The following is a 24,949-nucleotide window of genomic DNA, read 5'->3' as shown; positions in this document are numbered from 1 at the left end:
TTGAAATTATCTAGAGTATTGTAGAAGTAGGTAAAGAGGTGGAAAATATCATCAAAAATTTTCTATAGGTAATTTTCATGGGTGTTGGTGTTCTAGTTGTTGGTCCATGTGGTTTCACTAGTTTTATTTTTTTATTTTCTAGCTTGTTTAAAACTCCAGGTTCCAGGTCCTTGTAAAACCTTGTCACTTTTATTTGGTTTAAACTTGTGGTTTCAAGTCCCTATAAAACCTAGTTTCTTTGTGTTGGTTTTTTTTTCTCTTCAGGTTTCAGGTCCTTGTAAAACCTAGTGATGCTTAATGTTTAACTATAGTTTTTTTGTAAAGGGTTTCGGGTCCCTTCAAAACTTGTTTTTACCTTAATCTAAAACAATGAAATATAATTTTATATGGAACTCTAGAAACTTCATTGACATTCCTTAAAAATTACAATCTGAAGTAGATGCATGTACAATGATTGTAATTTTATTAAACAAAATAGAAAGTGAAACTAGACTTCAGGAGAAAACCCTAGTATTGCTATACTAGTCATTGTAGGAAGCAAAAGACTAGACTAAGGTTGTGAATTATCCAAGCTATACCATTTTTAGAGAGAATGCAAACCAATTTGTGCCCACTTCTTATGGTGCTTCAACTGTCCAACAATCAGGTCCAACATAAATGGTTGTAGGGCCACATTCTGGCCAGGTTCCAAAAGCTTGTTCATTTCACCCACCCAAGGGATCCCCAACCCTAATTTTGTATGAGAAACAATATCAATGTCATTGCCCAAGTATTTTGATTCAAAAGTCTTCCTCGGGAGTAGAAAAATGTCAACCCTTGCTTCTCTTAGGTCAAGCAGAGATGCTAGAAAATAAGACGTAATGTTAGTGTTGACACTGTACCTATTCTCATTCTCCAAAAACTCATGCCCCATAACCATTTTCATAGCATGAACAATGAATTTTAGAGTAGGAACAACCTCATTGCAAATTAAGAAGAGGTTTTCATCAGGGACGTCACCTAAAATGGCCTTTTGTTCCTCTTCTAATTTGCATGTTAGGCAAATTAGAGTGTCCATCTTGATTACAGAGCAATGACTACCACTCTAGCACACCAAGTAAACTAGACCATAATTGAACAAGCACTATAAGCATACCTATTATCAGACTATAAACTACCAAACATGAGATGATAAATGATGAAGGAAGTAGCTCAATTTCCTATAAATAAGATGAGTGACTGAGAAATGGCCCCTACATACTTGTCTATCCGGCTTCTAGTATATTTGTTTTAAATTATTAAATCTTCACAAATCTTCAACATAAATGCAAGTTTGTGCCAAAAAGGTTGTAATGTGTGTGAAGTTGATGGAAGAGGGAATGCCACTAACAAAGACAATACATGTATTTACTATCCATTGCAAGTGGTATAGGTTGGAAGGAAATGTGTCACCATTCCAAAGACTTGAACAAGGTTAAGGCTTCATTCACGAAATTTGTACTGAAATAAACTTCAACTGTTGATATATTATCATTGGATGATAGTCTATAAATGGATGTTACTTATTGCACACATATGTTGGAGATATGAAATGTTATTAGGAACATTTCCCAAAAAGCCATTACTTCAAACATCAATTCCTAGTCACATGCGACATGTTTAGTATTTACTAAGTACTACTACTAACCAGTAAGTACTTACTAGAAAATTAAAATATGATTTACACTAATTTAGAAAGTAAAAATTGAATACATCATCCAATTATTGTAAAATAACTAGAGCCCAAAAGAAAATACCATGCCCGCTGAAATATCAAATGGAAATAAAAAGGGTTTTATTTTGCATTATATTCTTTATAGCTATTTTATATTTCATCTTCATAAATATATAGTATACCAGTAACAGTTGCAGTTTCCCTCAAAAAGGGAAGTGACAAAGTTTTGAACCATTACATTTCAAATTCATACACTTTCGATAATATACCCTAACTAAACTGATGATTCTTCATGTAACACTTCGTTTATCTTTCAAAACATCCCAAAAGCATTGAAGTTCCAATTTTTTTGTTCAACCACATTTGCAATTTTTTCTTCAAAATTAGCAAGCTCGAGACCCATTTAAACAAACATTTCTCAGAGGTCTTCCTTTTCTTGCTCCTTTTTGACCTCTTTGATGGCATCATCCCGGGGATTAGTAAAGGGAACCTACAAAGCTACAATAAGCCTAGTAGTAAGATCACTTTTTTCCTCATCCTCCTCCATAGTCAAATCTTGGCTGACAATAGGGCTTGGATTTTCATTCAATGATTCATCTTCCATGGGTAGTCTCATTTTTGGCAACCTAAACCAACTATTTTTTTGATAATGGCAATCATTGAGTAGGATGTTTGTAATTTAAAGAATGTTTTTTCAACCATATTCCACTATTCCATAAATACAATAGGGCATTCCACATACGTGTCAAGCTATAGAAACCTTACTTTCTAGTCATTGATTCATTGAGTAATCACATCATTTTCTAGCACATTCACCAATGAATTATATATGTTTTTTTAATAGATAGGAAAAATCGGCTAATCAAATATATACTTTTTCCAATAAACAAGAAAAATTGCCTAATCAAATATATAAAATTTTCAACAAATAGGAAAAATTTCCCGATGCAATATATATGTTTTTCTAATAAATGGGAAAAATTTCCATATACAATATATACCCTTTGTATAAAAGGGATGAAATCACCTCATTTTTATGAATTTTCGTAATGGTGAAGGAAAAATTGCATCTGACATTAAACTTTCGATGACATCAAAAAAAATTCACCAATAGAAATTAATTTTCCCCCCTAAAAGTAATATTGGATTCACCATGAATTTTTTTTTTTTTTTGAGGAGGCGTTTTCTTAAAGTTAACCCTAATGAGTGCTTGTCATATTTTACTTGGGAGACTTTAGTGGTTTGATAGAGGAGATATACATGATTGCAAAAACAATATTTTTATAGTTGAAAGGGATGGTAATAAATTTATTTTGATTCCTTTTACGAATGAAGAAGTTCTCAAAGCAAAGAGCCTGAGTTTTTCAAAACTTTCAGTTTGGAAGTAGCAAAACCTAGGATTGAGGTTGTTGCTGATGGAAATAGCCTAAGTTATAAAAGTTATTTGATCTTGTGATTAAGAGAAGAGGTAAAAGGAAGAAAATTACTAATCAACTAAAGGCATGCAATATTTATGATTCATTCGATCTTGGTAATTGCAGTAGCAATAGAAGATTTGAGATTGTTGATGACATAGTTATTTAGCAATAAGTTTGGATAGACTTCTATGTTGATTGATGAAGAGGATTTGTGGATTAAGAATGAGCATGGGATTCATATTTTGAATCCTTTCATATATTCATGAGTCCTTATTGAACATCTCATTTTCACCTTGGGTGTCTAATGCAAGAGCATCCTCGAGCTATTGAAAATCTTGCACCACCCAAAAATATATTTTTTGTTTTCTATTTTACAATTATCTTGTAGTAGCCAATGATTCCTATTCTACAACTTAACCTTAATTCTTCCATTTCCAACAATCTAATAGGGTTCATTTTCTCCCAAAAAGACTAGCCCAAAATCCCCTTGGACATATTAAAAAATTAACTTCTATGGGGTGTAGCATGAAATGAAGCCCTAGCATCTAAGACCCATGAATCATCAATATTTTCTAAGGAAAAAAGAAAATAATCCTCTTTGGATATATTACTTACCACATTTTCCTCCTTATTTCCTTCTTGTTTGTCTTGATTATTCTTTTGAGATCAATGATCTTTCTTCTTACGACCCATTTTCTCACAGTACTGACAATCTCTTAGTCCTCTCAACTAAGACCTCTTACCCTTTGATTTTCGTCTTGATTTTCCATGATTTCCAAAATTATTTCCTCTCTTAATTATGTTACCTCTTTTTTGTGCATTCAAGCAACTTCTTGATGTAGATCCACGTGTGCTTTGTGTTGAAGTTTCCTCATTAAGAGTAATGCGAATAACATCATTAAATTTTAGGGTATTAGAACCATATATAGAGTTATTTACAATGATTACCAAGCCATTCCAACTTTCAAGAGAACACAGAATCAAGAGAGCCCTAATTTCTTTATCAAAATTGACATTTTTGGAAGATAACTAACTGGTAGCCATATTAACTCATTCAAATGATTAGCAACTAACCCACCTTCTACCATTTTTATATTAAATAAAAGATTCATGAGAAATACGTTGTTTGAAGTAGAGGGATTTTCATAGCTTTGCTAGGATTTCCATCAACTCCTTAGTGGTCTTTGCTTTTGTAATGTTAAATGCCATTGATTATACTAGGCATAAATGAATACTTCCAAGTGCCTTTCTATCCAAATATGCCAACTCTCATCTATCATATTTGTCTCTTTATTGGATTTTCTTTCCAATGGCCACCATAAATATTTCTAACAAAGACAATCCTCCATTTTCATTTTCCATAACTAAAAGTTCTACCCATTAAAATTCTCAACCTTTAACTTACACTTGTCTTCCATTGCTCTTAGTCAACTACAAGACTCTCCTACATAGGATAGCTGAAACAAGCTCACTCTAATACCACTTGTTAGGATTAGAGTGATGCAAATGATAATTAGAGGCAAATATAACCAATATCACAAATGAATAAAGTGCACAAAAGATAACATAAGACACAAGTATTTGACACGGTTCACCCTGTAGACACCTAAATTTGATTACACTGCTTTGGTAATCCTATTTAGTTATCTCTAAAGGAATCATTAATTAAATTCCTATTTAATTAATCCTTTGCCATCCCCTAGCTGATTAATTTAATTAGTCATCTATAGTCCTAATTGATAAATCAAATAACCTATCATTTATCAATTAAATCATATTCTGCTATGTAATTCCAAAATCCCCATTTATTAAATAAATCTATTTGATAAATAAAACCCTCAAATCTAATAACCCCTAAACTATCCTAAACCCCCTTTTTAGCCTAATCCACCCCATCCACCCATACTAACCAAGCTTAGCCACTAACTCACCCACCCTCATGAATGCCATCCACTTTCAAATCTCTAACATCCCTAATCTAATCCTAAACCCAAGCCTAATCCACCCCCTAAACTTTTCACATTCCCTAAGCAAGTTTAAGACTTTCCTAAGCCGAGCAAAGTCAACAATCTCAACTCCCTCCAAAATATCCCAACCACCCAACAATGAATGCTCTTACAAAGGCAATAAAGACTCTTACAAGCTCTTACAAGCCATAATGAAGGGTCTTTATGAAGATATTATCCCTTGAGCCTTCTTTGTTGACTCATCCATCCCCTTTCCTCCATCCACTCACCCTATGACATGTGTCACTCTCCGGTTGGTGCTAAACAAGCACAATCCATGTGTTCTCCTTTGAGTGCATCCTAGCCCTCCATAAGCTTTTTTCTCTCCTTGCATCTTAGACCTCCATCCCTCAAGCCCTTAGCCTATAAATTGAATCCCCTCCCAAGCCATTTTATCACAACCTTTAAGCCAAAGTTATAATGCTAGTTTGAGAACCAAAAGCCATCAACCATACCCTTATAATGCCAAATTGAGAGCTCACAAAGCTACCAATTTTCCATTAGCCATCCAACATCCATTGAAGCAACTTTTGAGCACTTGAGCATACATCCCAATACTTAGACTCATCTACCAAGCAAAGAGCTAAATCCTATTGGGAGAGTCCATTCATTTGGCTCACATTTCCAATTGGGGTTTCCTCTTTAGTCTCTCATTTATGTTATGGTATTTTAGTTTGTAAATTCTTTTGATTTCTTAATTTAATGTTTCTAACATACTAATATAGCATATACACACCCAACCCTTGGGCTATGTCTGCTAGATAGTGAGTCCAATATTCTTATTATTCACTAAGTTCAAACTGATTATAATCTAAAATAACTTGCAACTCAATAATATCACAAGAAGATACTAAATCATCATCTCATAAAATCTCTAGCCCTAAGACATTTTATACAAGTTTTTATTGATTACACCATGCCACCCTCAAACCTCCACTTGGGACTTAGATTAACCTTGAACCCTAATGAGAATTCATATCAAGTGCATAGTACTTACTTGAGTAGTCACTATAAGCTAATAGGTTATTCCAACCATCCCCCAACAAAAACTAAGGAAATTCAAACATGTAACCAAGCTCTGATACCACTTGTTACAAGCTAGGGTTGTCACTGCACCAAAAGATTGACCTTTTCATGCCCAATACAACCACTAGACTTATAAAAAATAGATTGTGGTTAAGCCATGCCAAGGATCCAAAAGGGGAATACTATCAGATAGTCAACATTAACCCCAAAATAGCCATTCATAGGTAAAAGGGTTTATGTTGACTAGGTGAGATTCAAAGTGGAGTTGATGCGTAACATTGAGATCATTAGCCTAATACTATGCCTTACAACTTACCTTCACACTAACTTGACGATATACACACCCTTAAAAGGATTTCTAGTGACCAGGTGAGATTCAAACTAAATTTTATGTGTAGCACTAGGATCATTAGCCTAACACTATGCTTCATGACTCACCTTCACACCAACTCGACTATACATACACTCTTTAAATTAACTAGAATTAGAAAAAAAGGATAATATAATTAACTATTTAAATTGATTAATTAATGGGTAATAATTAATCAAGTTAGAATTTTTTTTATTAATAAGAGGTGGAAGCCAAGATTTATTATTATTATGTGTTTTGATTAATTATTATTATTATTTGTTATGCTCAACTAGACTCAAACCCAAGACATCCCAAATAAGAGGCTTAAAATTTACCATTGTGTTATAGGATCTTGCCTTAAGTTAGACTAAATTAATTATATGATTTGGAAGAATAATTAATTTACACAAAGTAATATTTTTTTGTGGGAAATGTTAGGATGTCTACATGCAAAATTTCTAAAAAGTAAGGGTTTAGTTTTACCATACTTAAAAAATACAAACTAGTGATTTAATTGGACTAGAAATAAAACTAAATTCTTAAGGAATGAAAATACTAATGAATTTTTATTCATGATTTTGTACATTCTACAAATATTTTTTCACTCATAGATATAATAAAATTTAATATTCTCCATAGAAAAATGAAGTTTAAAAAAATGATGGATATACCATTGATGGAGAAGGCTAGGAGTAGGTTGAGTGGTTCTATCCTAAAACAAATGTTCTTGGCTTAATGTCACTAGTTGCAACCTGACTAAAAAGTCTCCTACATTAGCTCTTGTTTAGAAAAAAAAAATGGAGGAATGGTCATGTTATAAACCTTCATTGAGACATCTTGAAGTTTTTGATTCAAAGGCATGTGGAAATATGTCAAAAGAGAAGTGAACAAAATTGAAGAACAATACATCCTTGTCAGATATATTTATGGTGTGAAAGAATATAAGATTTGAAATCTTGTTGCACAAAAGACTATACATAGTAAAACTATTTTAAAAAAGAGAGGATATAATTTAATTTCCTTCCATGCTAGAGAAATTTAAATCGAGTCCCATAGATAGGCAAGAAGTTTTGAGGAGAGTTAATTTAGTTGAAAATATTCATAAGAGGAGGAAGAACATTTAAGTTAGTTTACTTGAAGGTCTATAAGGCACACACAAGAACCTAAAAGGTATTCAGCTAATGGTTGGAGATGCATTTTCTTTCTTTCAAGATTATTTTAGATGAGCCTACATACTTATAAGAGGCATTAGGTATTAATGATGTTGAATCTTGTACTATCTTAAATATGAAGCAGTTCAATTTATGAACTTTTAGCTCCTCTTTAGTGTGTTTACATTTCATGATTGCACTTAGACCACACACTTTCCTTCCTGTCTACTTTTTCTCCTAGGTGAAATTGAGGTATGACCTAATTGTAGACCAAGGTTACAACAAGACATACTGTCAATTACTGCCAAAACACTCATTATGAGAATTTAGAAGTGACCAGGCTACTAGACAGTAGTGTTAATTGAGATATTAAATGAACCAAGTTAATAGGATTAACCAAGCAAGAAGAGAGTAGTATCAATCAAATTGATAGTATCCAATAAATTTTAATGTTAACTAAGTTGACACTATCTACAGAGCTCTAGTGTAAACTAAGTCAAAAAACATTCTTGTTTCAGAATGAGAATTGAGAAGGCAGAAAATTGTGAACTGAGCCAGCCATGTTTACAGAGTGATCAGTATGGACCAAGCATCTAGTATCAACCAAGTTCTAGAGTTTTCTGAGTTGACAGTGTTGCTCAAGTGTCTGTAGTATCACCCGTGTAAGCTGTTGGACCTGAGTATCAACATCGAGCCAACTTGGTGATTATTTTTTAAACTATTAAAGTTGTAGCTAACCTATTAATATAATTAATTGGATAGATATAAATATAAGTTACTCTAAATATCCAAATGATTAATGTGAGTTAAAGAATATTGCATATAGGTTAATATGAAAAAGAAGAGAATTTAGAAGGCTGCAAGAAGCATAAAGGAAAGGCAGGGACTCATCTATCATATTTAGGTGATTATTTACTTCAAAGGATCTTCATCAACAAGCAAAGATGCATAGCAAAGATCAATCCACTAATTCATCATAATAGGTGCATCAGTTCCCAAGTCCTTTAAAAAGGTGGTTCTAATAGTGCTTTGCAAAAAATCCTAATAGAGTACATACTTAATTGTATTGTATAAATCCTTTCACAAGGTAGACCTAACAATCCTTCTTACTCTTAACTAAGTAGATCACCATAACTGATCAATTGTAAGCCTTAATAGGCAACCTTTATTACCATAATAGTGAAGCATTGTGGGTGTTGTGTCATCCCCACCCTAGTTTTACCTGCTACTTGGAGGGTTTATGGGTTACTAATCTTGTGTGAAAGTGTTATAGTGATGTTACTTTATTGATTTATGTTTCATGCATGCAAGTAGATTAGACAACAGAATAAAGTGGATTAAAGAAGATAAGTTTGAAGTAGTTCCTAATTCACACACAACCCCGCCCCCCTCTTAGTCACCTATCTTGCATTACATTTCCAATGCAAATAAGGCCTCCTTGATTCCCCTTTTTTCTCAAACATTGGCTGAGGTATGACCTAATTTATAATCCTCCTTCTAGGCCTCATATCTCAGATCTAGTATTGAATTATCAAATTATGATGCACATTACACCTAGAACCTCTATAGTCTATGATGTTAGAATACACAAGCCCAAGCATAATGCCTCCTAAGGAATAGGTAGACCTCAACCTATTCTAGTTAAGGTCAACCTCAGGTCAACTTATTCCAATTAAGGTTGACCTATTCCTAGAGGGTGTTGTGATTTTGGACCCAAACCTAGTTTACTCTTTTGGTTAATTCCTGCTCATTGCAATCATCTCCTATTAGGTAATTGAAAAATATCCTAGAAATTAATTATAAAAGGACATCAAACCCCTCATTTGTAAGTAAATAAAAGAAGAGGAAAAATACATGTGGAAACATCAATCTAACATATGGAAATTAAAAGGTGGAAGAAAAGGGTATGGCTTCTTATTCTTCTTTGCAAAGCAAGGTTTTCATTCTTTATCAGGCATTCAAGCACGATATATCATCATGGATATGCAAAGGGGTTATGAAGATGGTTAAATTAATTTAGCTTTGGGGGCTTGGTATGATTTCAATATTATGTTAGATTTGATTCTTTAAACCTTGATAATTTTTACATACACTTATAGACATACACACTTGCATGCTAGGGTTTCACTCAGAGTAGATTCTTAGCATTCTTGCTTCTTTTACATTCTAGATCTACAATCTAGGATACACAAATACTACATACATAGACAATATATTTCTTAATGACTATTTATGGAGGTAGAAATCACCAAAGTGAGGGTTAGATTAAGGCAAACCCCTTTATAACTAGCCACCCACACCAAATTTGTAACATGATTGTAGGATATCGAATTCATGACTTTGGATCTAAAAAATAATCCTTAGGACCTTTTTGAAAAATTTTGATCAACCTACCTAAAGTGTCCTAGGAAGATGGTGATGTCATGGAAAATTTTCTAGATGGATTTCCACCAAGTTTACCTATTCTTTGAGCCTTGGCCAAAAAATTAGTTTATGGGTTTTACTGGGTTTTTCATTTCATTCAAGGATCCATAGTCATATTTTTAGAAATAGATCTAGATATTTTATTTTCTAAGAAAAAAAATCACTTTTTTCCAAACACATTTCAAGGTGATTCCTTTATCCTCCCCTTTACTTCTCAGTGCCCATTTATTTCCATATCTTGTTTGGACTATTTTCATATACTTAGCATCTAAAAATTGTATTGCATTTGTTATTAATTTATACATTTCATGAAAGAGGCCTTGCTAATGTACTTCCTTGATAAGTCTTTGATTTTTTATTGACATATTTTTATCACACTTGGGTTTTTCTAATCAAACCTATGTCTTATTGAGAGTTACTTGTGGAAGCCCCTCTTTCTCTTGTATTGAATGGCTTAGGGAGAAAGTGTTGAACTTGTTACATCTAGTTTACATTATTGGTGTCATTTATTATTGATATCTAATTGAAAAGATCATTTGATTAGAAATATTATTGAAGAAGACTATGTGTTTCAATCATTGTTTTTTCATTGATGTCAAACCTGCTATTTGCTAGTAATACAATTGCTTATATGTTTCAAGTACTATCACTTAGTTGATTGAAATGGAGGATTTGATCAACAAGATGTAACAAAGGTACCTAAAGGAAAGGTTAAGTTATGATTGTGCAATAAAGTACAAGAATTAGTTAAGACAGTGATAACATAATGTATTGGTGATCTACTTGAGGTTACAAAATGGCTAGCTACACTTAGAAAGTTCAAAAGAATAAAGTTAAACAAAGTTCCTTTGCTAAGCTTGACCAAGTGGATAGTAGGTGCTAAGAAAAGTTAGTTCAAGCCAAGTAAAAAGTTAGTTGGAGCTAAGTGAAAGAAAATTCTAGTGGATTGTTGAGTAATTTTCAGTTGATGCCAAGCATCAGAAGGTTGATAATGCCAAGTTGCTACATTATGACAAAGATCGAAGATTTGCCAAATAAAAGTTGACAAGTTTGTTTTCTTGAAACTTGTGAATGAGAAGGAAGATAAGATTGATGAGCTAGTGGCACAAAATTTTATGTAAACCATTTTGGGGGCAAATTCAAATGAATTCTAAGAGAAGTTTCTAGAGAAGACAAGATATGGGGTAGATACATTGTATCCTACCTAATCCATTGAAAACCCTAATTTTGATGATGGATAATGACTAGAAAAATGTTATAATTTCCTATATATAGGAATGTCTAGTCATGAAGCAAAGAGGAATTGGAAAGTTTGATGCAAAAATCTGATAAGGAGAAGGAAAGGGGTTTTGCTTCATCAAGTGACCCAAACGAAGAAGTTTGCAATGGCATATTGAGCAAGAAGGCTTAAGAGGATGAATGCTTGAAGGGTGAACAAGCTATCAGAGCTACAAAGATTGGAAGCTAAGCAGAGTTGAGGACTGAATAGAGATCTATAATCTACAAGTAAGGTTATAAGTTGTATTAGATCAAAGCTCTACTATTACTTTCTAACAATTGTATCATCCTACGATAAATCCTTTGGAGAAAGGTTGACTTAACAGTCATTGGAAAATCCTTTAATAGGGTGGCATTCTAAGTGAATGGCCTAAAGTCCTCTAACAAGGCTCACTTTTAGCAAAGTGATTGAAATCCCTTAATTGGGTCACATTTAATAGTGTGTATTGTAACCTTTAACAGGGCATCACTTCGAAAGAGTGAAAAGGAGTAGCATGTTATTGGTGGTTTTCCCAAACTGGGTTTTCACGTTAAATCATCGTGTCAAATGTGCTAATGAATGTGTTGTGTTTCATGCTTTACATTTCTCCAAGTTGATTTGATAGTAACATATAAGTTTTAGTTGATACACAATGAATGCATCTATGCATAAGAATATTTTATGGGTTCACTAAATTGTGAAAAGTTTTATTTGTACATCTGGACCTTGAATAACTAATTCACCCCCCCCCCCCCCCCCCCCCCCCCCCCGCCCCCCCTCAATTATTCTAAAAGAATTCCAATAATTAGTATCATAGCCATCTGCTTAAGAGGATTAGTTTTAAGGTACTAGAAGCACAAAGATAAAGATGTTAAAAAGAGAGGTACCCAAACTCAATAGAGATAAGTTTCATGCATGGAAAAGTTTAATGAAGTTGCACCTTGGAGGACTTGGAGATTATGCACAATCTTGCATTTCAGTAGAGCATGGTGTTCCAGTAGGAGCCCTAATTGCTGAAGATATGAAGAAAAAGAAAGAACACAATCAGGCAATGTTGGAGATTGCCTCTACCTTAGGCTATACAAAATTTGATTATATCAAATGCTTTGAAAGTGTAAAGAAGATGTGGGATGCCCTAGACACCATCTATGGAGGAAACAAAAATTTTCAAAGAGCCAAGTTAGAGAGTCTCAGAGGTAAGTTTGATGACATGAGAATAGAAGAAGGTGAGAATATTGTTGAATATGTTGTTAGAATAAAAGAAGTTGTTAGTGCAATAAAAGGTGCTATTAATAAAATAGATGATGATACTATGCTAAGTAAAGTCTTGAGGACATTATTGCCTATTTATGCCATTAGATTTTCTACAATCCAAGAGTTTATATGTATACTGGGAAATGATCTAATGCTTGAAGGTCTAGTAGGTAGACTCACTGCTTTTGAGGTATCTAATTTTGACAACTATAAACAAGACAATATTGAATCAGCTTTCAAAGAAAAATTGTTATTCAAGGATTTTGAGGAGGTAAAGTAGAAGAAGAAAAAGAAAAGAAAGATAAAGTATGCATCCGATGATAGTAACACATATGAGGAAGACATTGAAAAATTGGAAGCATTGCTAGCTAAAAGATTTCACAAAGGAAAATGAAAGTTCAAAGGTAAGTTACCCATCATTTGTTTCAATTGCAATGAAGTTGGTCATATTGCTACAAGATGTACATAGAAGAAGAACTACAAAGAAGGAAACAATCACAAAAATAGAAGAGAAGATGATAGAAGAGACTACAGAGACAAAGGCAAGAAGTCATGCTACATTGCTGATGAACATGACTCTAATAAAAAAGATGATGAAGTGGTATATGTTACAATGAAGGATGAATCAGATGAGGATGAGGCAACTACACATATGACTTGTGTGAATAAGAATGAAAAATGGATCATTGATAGTGGATGCTCACATCACATGACTAGAGATAAAAGTAAGTTCATTACCTTAACTTGTTATGATGGAAATAGTGTAAGGTTTGGTAATGATGCACAACACTTATGACTTGTGTGAATAAGAATGAAAAATGATCATTGATAGTGGATGCTCACATCACATGACTAGAGACAAAAGTAAGTTCATTACCTTAACTTGTTATGATGGAAATAGTGTAAGGTTTGGTAATAATGCACCATATTTGATAAAAGGAAAAGGGTCTATCAAAATTATAGACAAGATTTCATGTGACAATGCTTATTATGTTGAAGGATTCAATTATAACTTGTTAAGTGTGTCACAATTGAACAATTTGGGATGCAAAGTTGAGTTTGAAAATAAATCTACCAAGATATATGACACAAATGGAAACTTGATTAGGAAAGGTGATCAAACTAGAAGTAATTTGTTCTATCCGGATATAGAAGATGCTAATTGTCTTATTGCGAAATGTGATGATTTATGGCTTCAGCACAAGAGATTATGTCATTTTAATTTTGATAAACCGATTAGCATCAGTCACATGAAAAGAGTTAGAGGTTTGCCTAAGTTGAAGAAATTGGATAATATAATATGCAAACAATGTTAACTAGGCAAGATGACAAAGTCAAGATTTAAAAGTAAAGCTTATACCTCTAAGGAAATACTTGAAGTTGTTCATAATGACTTGTGTGGACCTATTGAAGTGCAAAACTACAAAGGAGATAAGTACATAATGGTATTTGTTGATGATTACTCTAGGATGATGACAGTCATGTTTCTAAAACAAAAATTTGATGCTTTTCAAATGTTTAAGTGGTACTCGAAAATAGTTGAAAAAGAAACAAGTAAAAGTCTAAAATGCTTGAGATTAGATAGAGGAGGAGAATTCACTTCAAATGTGTTTGAAATGTTTTGTAATGATAGAGGAATCAAAAGACAGACATCTGCACCTAGGACCCCTCCACAAAATGGAATTGTTGAAAGAAGAAATAGGTCTATAGTGGACTATGCCAAAACACTCATAATGGAGAAGAATGTTTCTCTGAAATATTGGAGAGAAGTTGTAAGTACTGTTATATATACCTTTAACCATGTGCAAGTAGAGAAAGGTACTCATTCAACACCCTTTGAACTATGGTATGGATATCCACCTAATGTGAAATACTTTATGATATTTGGAAGAAAATGCTATATTCTTAAAGATGTTAGGAGAGGAAAGTTTGATGCAAAAAGTGAAGAAGGTATATTCCTTGGTTACTCCACAAGAAATAAAGCTTACAAGTGTTTAATTACTAAGACTATCACTTAGTTGATTGACGAGGAAGATTTGATCAACAAGATGTAACAAAAGTACTTAGAGGAAAGGTTGAGTTATGATTATGTAATGAAGTACAAGAATCAGTTAAGACAGTGATAGCATAATATATTGATGATCTACTTCAGGTTACAAAATGGCTAGCTACACTTAGAAAGTTCAAAAGGATAAAGTTAAACAAAGTTCATTTTCCAAGCTTGACCAAGTGGATAGTAGGTGCCGAGAAAAGTTTGTTTAGGCCAAGAAAAAAGTCAGTTGGAGCCAAGTGAAAAAAAAATTTAGTGGATGTCAAGCAAGTTAGTAGATACCGAGTAATTTTTAGTTGATGTCAAGCTCCAGTAAAATTTGATTGATGCCAAGTGATTTTACTATTGATGCCATGTAATGCAGTATGTGTTGAACATTAGAAGATTCATAATGTTGAGCTATTGCATTTTGACAAAGATCAAAGATTTTCCAAATAAAAGCCAACAAGTTTATTTTCTTGGAACTTGTGAATCAGGAGGAAGATAAGATTGATGAGTTGGTGGCACAGAATCTTATGTAAACTATTTTGGAGGCAAATTCAAACAAATTCTAAGAGAATTTTCTAGAGAAGACAAGATATGGGGTAGATACATTGTATCCTACCTAATCCATTGAAAGCCCTAATTATGATGATGGATAATGAGTGGGAAAATGTTCTAATTTCCTGTATATAAGAATGTCTAATTATGAAGCAAAGAGGAGTTAGAGAGTTTGATGCAAAAATTTGATAAGGAAAAGGAAAGAGATTTTGCTTCATCAAGAAGAAGTTTTTAATGGCGTACTGAGCAAGAAGGCTTAAGATGATGAATTCTTGAAGGGTGAACAAGCTATCAAAGCTGAAAAGATTGGAAGCTAAGTAGAGTTGAGGACTGAACAGAGATCTATAATCTATAAGTAAGGTTGTAAGTTGTATTAGATCAAAGCTCTACTGTTACTTTCTAACAATTGTATCAGCCTAGGGTAAATCCTTTGGAGAAATTTTGACTTAAAATTCATTGGAAAATCCGTTAACATGGTTTCATTCTAAGTGAATGGTCTAAAGTCCTCTAACAAGGCTCACTTTTAGCAAGGTCACTGAAATTCCTTAATTGGGTCACATTTAACAATGTGTATTGTAACCTTTAATAGGGTTGGCCTTTAACAAGGCATCTCTTTAGAAGAGTGAAAAAAAAGTAGCATGTTACTAGTGGTTTTTCCCAAATTAGGTTTCCATGTTAAATCATTGTGTCAAATTTTTTGATGAATATGTTGCGTTTCATACTTTAAATTTCTACAAGTTGATTTGACAGTAACATATAAGTTTTAGTTGATACACAATGAATTAATGCATGGATAAGAATGTTTTATGGGTTCACTAAATTCTGAAAATTATTTATACATCTAGACCTTGAATAACTGATTCATCCCCCCTCTTCGCCCTCAGTTATTCGAAAAGAATTCCAACAATTTTCCCCCTGAACTATTTTGGTTAACTCAATGTGAACCCTCCTTGTTTGATATTTGTACTTCGCTATTTCTCTTACATCCATTGCATTTATAAACATAAAAATACAAAAAATGCCTTGCATTTTTAGGATTGCATTTCATTTATTCTTAAAGGAAAACACAAAAATATTTGCATTTCATTTCATTTTGAGTAATTTTTTTTACTTCCAAGATGTATGATTTCTTTCATGAGTATTTTAATGATTTTTGTAAACCCCTAAAGGTTTTTAGTAGTGAAGGGCTGGATGAAAATAATGATATCTTAATTGAATCCATTCCTCCAATGTCTTCATCTACATATTTCAAAATAAATATTTATGATAGGTTTTTTCATACCTTTCTTTCTGTGGTACTATTTGCAATATTGAGCCTATGCAATATTCTAAACCTCTTATCACTCTCAAAGGATATCCTCCTCAACAACATATTATTACTTTTAAGGGTTCTCCTCAAGATGATAAGCCTCTTATAGTTCTCAAAGGAAAACCTAATTACACTTTTCTTTTTCATACTTATCAAACACAAAATAACACTCAACCTACTATCTTTATTGTTCCTATACCTCTAGCCCCTTCTCAACTTGTGCTTCCAAAAGAACCTCATTTACCTAGTTACTTAGGAAAGGAGTACGATCTAGTTGAGTAGTTTCATGCTACTCTTGCTAAGATCTCCTCGTGGGAACTTCTTGAAACATCTCCTACTTATCAGAAAGCTTTAAAAAAGGCTTTTTCTACTGTTTGTGTGCCACCACCTAATCAAGAAAAAAAAATTATTTCTTGGAGTATATGCATTTTATATCTACTCTTCAAATTGTTTTCATTGAACATGATCTACCTCCTAAGGAGATTAAAAACCAATATGATGCTCTTATGGTTGCGGTTCTCATAAATTCAAACCTCATTTATAGAACTTTGATTGAAAATGGATTTGGATTGATTGTATGTAGCCTAGATATATTGAAAAGCTATCAAAGCTAATATATCCACTATTAATCTTGATCAAATTCCTATTTATCGCTTCAATAATATTGCTAAGAAGACTATCGGAATCCTAATTTTACCTATAAATTTTGGTCTGGTCATATTAGATACACATATTCATGTGATGCCTAGACCTCTCAATTAAAATCTTTTTTTTGGGAAGACCATGGATACATAACATACATATTATTCCCTCTACTCTTATTCACAAAGTTAGATTCATTTTTAACAATGTGATGTATACTCTTCATGTGGATTATAAGCCTAACAATTTCTTAAATGTTGAATCCTCTAGGGCATCAAAACCTAAGAAGGAAAAAAAAGAAATTGAAATTGAAAATCAACCAAGTGAATGGAAATCATATTCTTCTATTTTATTCAAGGATGATTGGGGTACCTTGGACCTTAATCCTACATTTATTGGTGAATATGGGATTTTTGACCTTTCTTTTATGGAAGCACATGAATAAACTAAAATTGAAAAATTTACTTAAACCCCTCTTTTAGGAGAGTTGAATAATAACTTTGTTGCCACTTCATCTAATGAGACCATTGAAACTATCAAGCTTGGTTGCTATGACATAGTGAGCTACAAAGCTCCTTGAACTTTCTCTGATTTGGCTGATCATTATGGTCCTAGATATCATTAAAACATTGATTCAATGGACATAGATGTGGAAAATTTGAACAAGGAATGCAAGTTCCCATAATGAATGATGAATATACTTATAGCTTGGGATTTAAGCTTGATAAATAACCTTCCTTCTTTCCACATGTGAATCATATTTGCAGTGATTTTTTGAGTTATATAACATGCATCTTATTACATTTGATCAAAAACTAGCTTTTGATATATTCTCCTCTAATGATGCTTTAGCCAGTTTCTTGGGGGTGTATGAGGATTTTTCTTCTTTTCTTCATAATAAAAGAAAACCTTATTGTTTGGATACTGATGGATATTATAGAGAGCAAACTAAATTTTAACCTTACCTTGATCCTCTCCCCCCTATAGAGAAGGCACATAAATGTAATCTCTTCATCATTGATATAGTGGATGTGCAAGTTGATTAGGTAACAATCCTAAAAGGGTTATGAACATTAGAGAATCTTTGGATGAGGATGAGAGGAAGAAATTTTCCATACTTCTTCTTAAATTCTCTTATATCTTTTCTTGGATATGTTTAGACATGCCTAAAATTAGTCCCAAGATTGTTACTCACAATATAGTTCTCACACCTAATGTTAAACTATTTGAGAAAAAGATTCGTAAAATGAATCCTAGCATTTCTCTTCTTGTGAAGGAAGAAATAGAGAAACTCTTGGATGCCAATTTTTATGTCGTACAAATTATTCCCCTTTGATCTCTAATATTGTCATTATCTCTAAGGGAGAGAATAAGACAAGGATAGTGGAAATCTCTTAGGGTTTCTCATATCTAATAAAAGTATCAAGGTAGATACATAGAATATTGATGTTATTGTCAACATGCCTCCTCCTTAGAATATCTTGCAACTTCATATCTTACAGGGCAAGATAAAAGCTATTTGTATATTTATTTATCATCTAGTGGATCATACTATTCCTTTCATATTCTTTATTAAGAAAGATTCCACTTTCTCTTGGAATAAATATTATGTTGGAAGAATATTGGGAAAACATGATGCTGAGAGGGGAGGGGGGGTGAATTAGGATCTATAAAACTTTTTTCCTTGAAACAATTATTAAAATTATATCTATCATTACTAACCCTTATCTCAACAATATCATAAATTGTATAAACATATTCTACAATGATCTATCATATCTAATCTACTAATCACAACCATAAACATGAACGTAAATGATCAACATATAACATAAATATTTGGTAACCCAAAAAACCCTCCAAGATGAAGGTAAAACTAGAGTGGGGATGACACTCACAAATCTTTACTACTGTAGCAATAAAGTTTTCCTCTTAGGGATACAATATTGATCACTTATGATGATCTACCTTGTGAGGGGTCTATCCTATTAAGAGCTTACATAATTATTCAGTCTACCTTGATTAAAGGCTTAAAAATTACAAAAAACTAAGCACTCTATTAGGATATTTACATAGGCCTATTAAGAACACGCTATTAAGAGATTTAATTTGATTTACTTTGCTAGAATGTATTAGTTCCTAATCCTTTGGTTAGTACTCTAATGCTTGATTATGGATCTCCTCTTTTCAAACTCTGATCATTTCTCTAATTTGATAAAAATGTGTTATGCACTTCACTTCTCTACTTGGTATCTCTATCTAATTCTATTTTAGAACTTCACCTTAAATCCAAACTTCACTTCTCATGCACACAGTCACCATACTAAAAATAGGCTTTAGGTCTTCCTTTTATAACCAACTGGAGAAGGTTCTAGATCAAGATAAATGATCCATATTTCTCCCTATTACCACTTAAAACTTCCATTTTTATGATTAGTTAAACACCTTGCATAAGGATTAATGATCCCCAAAAAATGCATAATCAAATCCTTAAATTAATCCTTGGTCATTAAAACATGCATGAAGTTGACCAAAAATGGTTTACCTAAATATTTGTGCAATTCCAAAAAAATATGCCAATCTTGGTTTTCTTGGTAAATGACCACTCTGATGCTTGGTCATGACTAATCTTTATGCTTTCCCTTTGCTTTTGAATTCTTGACATTCACTATATAACTCAACACGAACTAACTCTATATAGCTAAGTGCAAACTTCTTTCTAGTATGTATAGGATTCTATTTCACTCAGCATTTATAGGAGTACTTTGCAACCATATACTTGCTCAACAATTAACAATTACTTAGCCTTAACTAAGATATGAGTAAGTCTAAATACATTTCTTGGCCTTAGTAGGATGACTTGGTCATAGTGATGACCAACAAACTCTGTTATAGAAATGACTAAGTTTTTGACACTTATAGATAAAATACTATAGGGATCAACAAATTATAAGCTCTCATTTGAAGAATTCAAGGCATATCTCACTAATCCTACTATTTGGAAACTAACTCAACCAAATATGTTATTCTTCCTTTATACCTCTTCTTCTTCTAAGGTGTTAAGCATTGTTTTGGATCAACATTATCAAGATGGTAAAGAGAGGTTTGTTTATAATAAAAGTCGCACATTGATTGATTATGAGACATGTTACACCATGATTGAAAAAAAATGTCTTTCTTTAGTTTTTTCTTGTTAGAAACTCATGTACATTTTCTCCTCAATGAAAAAGTTAATGTTTATGTGAATTTTGACCCTTTGAAACATCTCTTCTAAAAAAGGACTTATCAAGACATCTTACTACATGAGTCTTGCTCCTGATAAAGTTTGAGTTAAAGTTTAGTCCTCAAATATTTGAAAGGAGAAGCCTTGATCAACCAATTGGATGGGGCACCTTCCTCTCTCTCTACATTAGGAAAAATTGAATTCCTTGATGAGTTTGTTTTTCCTATTGAGAAATATGATATGTGAGAATTATACTTCAATGGATCTAGATGTCAAACTAGATCTGGTGTTGGTGTCATATTGATACCTCCATCTAAGAAGCCTATCTCTCTATCCTATAAGCTTAATTTTTCTTTTACTAATAACATAGCTTAATATTAAGCTCTCATCATATAATTGAAGGTGCTTTTATCTCTACAAATCAAACACATTATAATCTTTAGTGATTCATAACTCATTTTACAATAAATTAATGACATGTATACCAACAATGATAAATTGACCAAGTATCAAGATCTTGCTATAGGCCTACTTGGAAAATTTTCTTTTTTATCCATTCAAACCTTATCTAAAAAAGATAATAATCATGTTGATTCATACTTTGTCAAATCCTGTAATCTTGCAAGTTACTTCATTAGAAGTAGATTGATTTAACATGCATCTTGATGATTGTTATTCAAATATATATCACTATCTAAAGGATGGTTCTTCATGGGTTAGGGACTAGAAATTATAAAATTATAATCCAAAAGCTTGCAACTCATTTCCTTTTGAATATTCTTTACAAGCATCCTTATGTTGGCCTTTTACTTACATGCCTTAACAAAAAATGAAATCCTTATGGCTTTGCAAGAAGCTCATGATGTATCGTGCAAGGGACATTTTGGTGGGAATTCATTAGTTAACAAGATTTTTTGCATGTGATACTATTGAAAAATGATGGAACAAGACTCATTCTCTTTTGTGAAGAAGTGCTTGTAGTGTGAAAATCACAATCATCTCATTCATGCTACTGTGTATGCCTTGCATTCTCAAGTTCCATCATGGACTTTTAGCATGTGGGTTTTTTATCTTGTTGGTAATATTCTCCTCACTCTTCTCAAGGACACACATACATCCTTACTACTATTTATTACTTTACTAAGTTGATTGAAGTTATTTGTGATTTCATTCTTCAAAATATCATTGCTCAATTTGGTATCCCATGACAATTATTTTTGATAACAAAATTTAGTTTAAAAAAAAGAAGTAATCTATTTTTTGGAAAAATACCATATTCATCATTGTTTCTCTACCCCTAACTTTCCTCAATATAATGGTCAAGTTGAGGATTCTAATAATTTTATCAAATAGATCCTTTGAAAGATAGTTGATAAACATGCTAAGGATTAACACACTCAATTAGTCTACAATTTATGGATTTATAAAACTTATGCTTGAAATGCAACTTGAGCATCCCCCTATAATTTAGTTTATACAATTATTCCTTTAGAATTAGAGATTACTTCTTTAAGATCTTCTTTCAAGAGTACAATTGACAAAGATAATTTTTGAGAGAAACATTTTCAAAAGCTTGAAATGTTGGATGAACAACCAATCAATACTTTGGAACATATCATGGCTTATCAAAAAAATGTCAATAAAAGGTATAGTGTTAAAGTGATTGAACACTCTTTTTTGGTAGGGGATTTATTCTTTTATGAAAACCAGAGGAATGCAAATGTCTTATCTAATGAAAAAGGGAAGTTTAATCCTAACTAGTTAGCTCCTTATATTGTTATAGAAGTATATAGATTTGGTGCATATAAGATTTTTGATATGAAAGTTGTACCTTTCAAGGAACCTATTAATATTATACCATTATGTCATTACTATGTTTGATAATTTATTTCATCATATGTGCTTGTGTAGTTCCTTTTGAATATTATCTATATATTGTCCCAAATGTGATATGAAAAATGATAATTACATTTCCTTTCCATATCATATCATTTTCATGTTTTTGTTAGAAATAGATAATATTGAGAGAGGAGGAATTAGTATTCTACAAACTTTCTCCCACAACTAAATATTGTTAATTACTTTATATCTTGCATATGAAAGTAAAATGACAATGCTGAATAGTAAACATAACCATACACAAAGAGAACTCAAAACACCATTATTTGTTAACTAGGGAAACCATAGCCAAGAAAAAACCCTAGTAGGGATGTGTTGGGATTAAAGATAGAATGACTGAGAGGGGGGTGAATCAGTTACTAAAAAAAATTAATCCACAGATCCCTTAGATGTCTTAAAGATCTAGTTACTATTGATACTCTGTAAAAAATGTTGTAACTTGGTAAATTAAATTATTACTTATCTTCAAGCATTCATGCATGTAACTAAAAATAAAGTGAACACAAGAGACACTAGATTTAACATGGAAATCCAATATGGGAAAAACCACCAAGTAACTAGTCACCAATTTTTCACTCTTCTGAAATGAGCCCTATTAGGAGCCAACCCTGTTAAAGGTTACAATACACATTTTTAGGTGTGACCCTGTTAGAGGATTTAATTACCCTGTTAGGAGTGGCCTTCCTAGAGGTCTTTAGAACAATTCAATTGAACTGTCACCTTGTTAGAGGATTTTTAAAATGGCTATAAAACCAACTCTATTAAGAGATTTGAAATCACTACTACAATTGTTAGAAAGAAACAATGAATTGACCTGAACAAGATACAACTGAATTTTCTGGTTACAGGTCTCTGGTCAGCATCACCATACTTCTTAGAATTCGCAACTTGACCTCTTACTTATACCATTCAGATTGTCAAGTTGGCCCATTTACATGTTACATTTACCAATAAACCATACATCAGTTGGCTACAGATATTACTGTAAACAAATAAATGTTATTTCATAAGACAATGAAATCCTTTACTGGCCAACCCTGCTCGGTAAATACTGCTTCCAAATTTTTTTTGAGTTAACCTTCTTGACTCGATTAACATTGCAATATCCTTAAAATCCTTTGGTTGTCGAGTTTACTTGGTAAGAATTGAATCCCTTCATGAGAGCTCGATAAGAACTGCTTCTTCCAAATTACCTTTGATGACCGAGTTAGCTCGGTAAGAACTGCTTCTTCCACATTACCTTTGATGACCGAGTGAACTCAATAAGAACTATTTTTTTCACATTTCCTCCGAGTGATCATGGTAAGAACTGCTTCTTTGCGTTGTTGACCTTCTGAGCTCGGTAGACACTATCCTTTGTCTAGCTGACCTTCTGAGTTCGGTAGACACTGTCCTTTGTCTAGCTGACCTTCTAAGCTCGGTAGACACTGTTTGATGACTATTATGACATTTGTGTGACATCAAAGACAACACACAATTTGAACAATTGTATCCAAAAATATCCCTCTTTGGCATTGATGGAAACACAACATGTCATAGCAAGATGAAATTTGAAAACAAGTCTTTTAATGACAGAATACAAAACTCCCTGTTTCATAATAATCTCTCCCTTTTACAAAAATTCTTATTATTTTCCAAATTTCAAAAAGATATGATAGTATATTCTCCCTCTTTGATAACACATGCCAAAGACAACTCAAAACAATTGAATGAAATTGTACTTGATGTACTGATTCATATGCAATATCTTCATTAGTTTGTTGCATCAACTGATAGATTTCCAATTCTGTTCCTATTGATGCATCACTAAAATTGTATTTTAGTGAGCTTCAGATAGGGGAATGACCCCTAACTTACCTCTTAGATACAAGAATGCATCCTTAGGTAAAGACTTTGTGAATATGTCAGCAATTTATTCCTTTGTATGCACATATTCCAATCTTATTTCCTTTTCTTGCACCAATTCTCTAACAAAGTGATATTTTATGGCAATATGCATGGTTTTTGAATGCATCACTAGATTCTTGGAGATGTTAATTGCACTTGTGTTATCACAAAACATAACAACTGGTTCTTTGATTTCTTACTTCATACTTTCCAATAATTGTTTAAACCACACAATGTTTGAGCAATTTACTGCCGCTGCAACATATTCAGCCTCTGCTATGGATTGAGATGCACAATTCTGCTTTTTGCTTGTCCAAGAAACCAACCTTTTTCCAAGAAAAAAAGCTCCTCCACTTGTGCTCTTTCTGTCATCAATATTTCCTACCCAATCTATATCAGTTAACACCTTTAAATCTAATTTTCCTCCAAGTTTATACTATAATCCATAATTTTTAGTTCTTTTTAAGTATCTCATGATCCTTTTGATTAAGATCATGTGATTTTATTTTGGTTTTTCTGAGAATCTTGCTAAAATCCCTATTGAAAGGGAAATGTCTGGTTTTGTGTGCACTACATATTGCAACTTTCCAATCATAGATCTATACAATGTCTGACCACTCCCTTTGATTCATCATCCTTGATAAGTTTTAATCCAGTACACATAGGAGTCCCAACTGGTTTGCAATCTTCCATACCAAACTTTTTCAGTATCTCCTTGATGTATTTAGATTGAGTGATGTAGATGTCATTCTTATTCTGTTGAATTTGAAGACCAACAAAGAATTTTATTTCACCAAATATTGACATTTCAAATTTC

Source organism: Cupressus sempervirens, chromosome 7 (genome assembly GCF_028749045.1).
Source record: "Cupressus sempervirens isolate cs-2001-9-10 chromosome 7, ASM2874904v1, whole genome shotgun sequence".
Classification (NCBI taxonomy): domain Eukaryota; kingdom Viridiplantae; phylum Streptophyta; class Pinopsida; order Cupressales; family Cupressaceae; genus Cupressus; species Cupressus sempervirens.
This window is presented reverse-complemented; position numbering follows the sequence as displayed.